At 37.4% G+C, this 2,902-nt stretch overlaps 1 pseudogene; it reads right to left on the bottom strand.

Annotated features, from left to right (window-relative positions):
• Window positions 1-924: 924 nt before the first annotated feature.
• Window positions 925-2,504, bottom strand: LOC105565107 (annotated as a pseudogene).
• Window positions 2,505-2,902: the final 398 nt, after the last annotated feature.

Here is a 2,902-nt window from a genome sequence, read left to right as displayed (position 1 = left end):
TTGCACCTTTACTTTGCGGTGGCGAATCCGCGACACGACGCTTGTCGTTATCACGTGGATACAGCGTGGGCGAGAGACGAAAGGTGAACGTCGTCTAAGACGATCGTACATTTTGATCAAAAATCGAATTATCCACGGCAAAACCCCGTGGATCGGTCTTGTAGTTTAAGGAGGCAAGAGCCCTCGAAAAGTAAAACAGTTTCAAACGCGATCAACGCAGTAGGCGCGTTCGTGAAACGCAGCCGTAACGTGAATTATTTAGCGACGCCAAATATAAACGAACGTGGGCAAGACAGCGAGAACGCGATACGCGATAAATCGATATAATTGTAAAAATACTTAATTGGGGTTAAGACTGCTAATGGTATCGCTGTCAAAATTCATTTGAAAATACAGGTTACGCGTCACTTACTTATGCTGCTTTTAATTAATCGCATTAACTGAATATTTTATACCGAGCGCAATAATTAATCAGATATTGGTGCTCATCCGTGTCTCCAGGTATTAAATGTAAAGCGCGTCCGACAGCGATCGGCCGGAGATTTATGGATACTGTGAGAGACAAGGGATGAACAAATATATTGTTTTTCTTTTCTCACGAGATTATCGATTATACCAGAGCTTGAACAAAACGACAGCACTATCTACAAACTTATTTTGTGGTAGATAAATTTTATAAACAATGTCGAAAGTACATGGATAGAACAGTTTTGCTCGCGTGTCTTTTTATTATACAAATTTATGCTAGACATCGATCTGAAAATAATTTTGCTGGACTGTCGAAATAATTGTGTAGAAATCGAGGGGTAAACCGCTGACCCAAAATCATGTACACCAATACCTACTAATGTCCAGTGCGGATTATTTTATCTTATTTTTTTATTTTATCTTTATAATGCCCAAAAAATGCCTAGTAATGCCCAGTAATGCCGCAAATCTGTATACTACAATGCCCTCGACGGTTTCTCCCTCTTTTTTTGACATTCAACTTAAGAGTCACACATAATTATATCTCGATAGTCCAACAAAATTATTTTCAGATCCGTACAGCTAGCTAAATTTCTAGCAAGAAAACTTTCCGTGTAACTATTAGAAAATGACTTTTAGAATCGGAAATAAAACTTGCGAACAACTCACTCACCTTCAAAGGACGAGGGTTCCTCAGGTCGAAAAATCTCGGTACGGCTGGAATTTCGAATCTCTGATAATCTGTGAGCCTGAAAGATCGCAATATTATTTGTTTGCTGGAAAAGATACATTTTTCTCGCGTGTAGCTTTTATGAATTACGTAGAGTTCGATGAATATAAAAATATTACAAATACGAAATACGAGAACGTTATTTCCCGTTTGTTACTTGGTCCGCGATAAAAACATTCGTAGTTTTTTTTTTACAGACTGCTTGGCATTACACGGCATAAGTAAAAGTTCCTCGTAAGTGGACGTAAAACGTGGCAGTGCCAAGGTCGTTAGCTCTCGACAGACACAGTGACCTTAACACATCGACGTTATACATAGAATGTAGATTGCTTACAAGAATAGACGGGCCGCGCTATTTTCCGTCCAAGTTCCAGGGTTTGCTGACGCGATCGTTTTGCGAAATGATATATTATTTTTACACCTTGTCGCGCGAGACAGGGTATTTGTTTAACTTCACTATTAAAAAGAGAGAGAGAGAGAGAGAGAGGGAGGGGGAGGAGGTTAGAACCTGCTACTTACTGAACGTCAATCGTGGTAACGAACAACCTATGGTAGGCCACGAAGGGTAAGGCGAGCATCACGCAAGTTTGCACGAAGACGAGCGGTATCAGCTGAAACAAAAAAAAATACGAACGCGAACTCTTAATAAAACTGTCGATATCTGTGAGATATTTATCGCCATCTGCACGAACGCTGTTCCCGCGAAATGGCTGCAAAATGTAATAAGTAAAAATCTGTCACCGTTATTTTATAACGTGACGTATAATTTGATTCTCGCACGCGAATATGTCAGCTCGCGTCAAATTATTAACACACGGGGAAAAATGATGTATTAGCATTAGCTAACAGCAGTTTAATTGCAAATAATGTTGTTAATTCAATATCAATATTAGCGAAACAAATTAAACACGCAATGCGCTGGTTTAAATAAGATTTTATTTGTTTCATTAATATATATACTATTATTGAATTAACCTTCCGTTTGGCACATCAAAATCCGGACCATACGAGTATATGCTATATCCCACATGATTTCTTATGGTAAATAATCAACGAATGTATCAATTCTCGCACTTCCGGCTCTGGTATATTTTACAATATGTTTCTGAAAAGTACTGTGAACGTCAGTATTGACAACACAAAATTCTGCGTATAGTAACAAAATAAAAACCCTAAGAAGTAGCCTACACCCCACGTAATAAACAAGTTAATTGTTTTCAATGTTCCTAATGCTCTTAATACAGCATCATTTTTTTTCTTCATGTAACAACCGAGGGGGAAACCGCTGACCAAAATCGTGTACAGTCGGGAGCAATGAGGTTGCGACACTTTTTTTTGGATGAGTTTACGAACGCGCAAAAAAATTCAGGATGCGAATCCCTGTCCGCGCTCATGCGCGGTGAGTGATCATGGTGCTGTCAAATTTGTGTATACAATGTGTAACATAAATGTATATGCGGCGGTAAATCCATAATAAATAACATGATTATTCAGTTGATTCGCGTTAACTCGCTGTCGGATCAGATCTTTCGCCGGCTTGTCTCTTGGTTAAACTAATGAATAATGTGGGATGATTTCTAAATACAAAATCAAATAAATATAATAAACATAATTTATAAATAAATAAATAAATAAAGTAATTAATTAATTTAAATTAATTTAAATAAATTAAGTAAATAAATAAATTTAAATGAAATAAATAAA

Source organism: Vollenhovia emeryi, unplaced genomic scaffold (genome assembly GCF_000949405.1).
Source record: "Vollenhovia emeryi isolate VEMERY1.0 unplaced genomic scaffold, V.emery_V1.0 DF943691.1, whole genome shotgun sequence".
NCBI lineage: Eukaryota > Metazoa > Arthropoda > Insecta > Hymenoptera > Formicidae > Vollenhovia > Vollenhovia emeryi.
The sequence above is the reverse complement of the archived record's forward strand: the minus strand, read 5'-3'. Positions and strand labels throughout refer to the sequence as shown.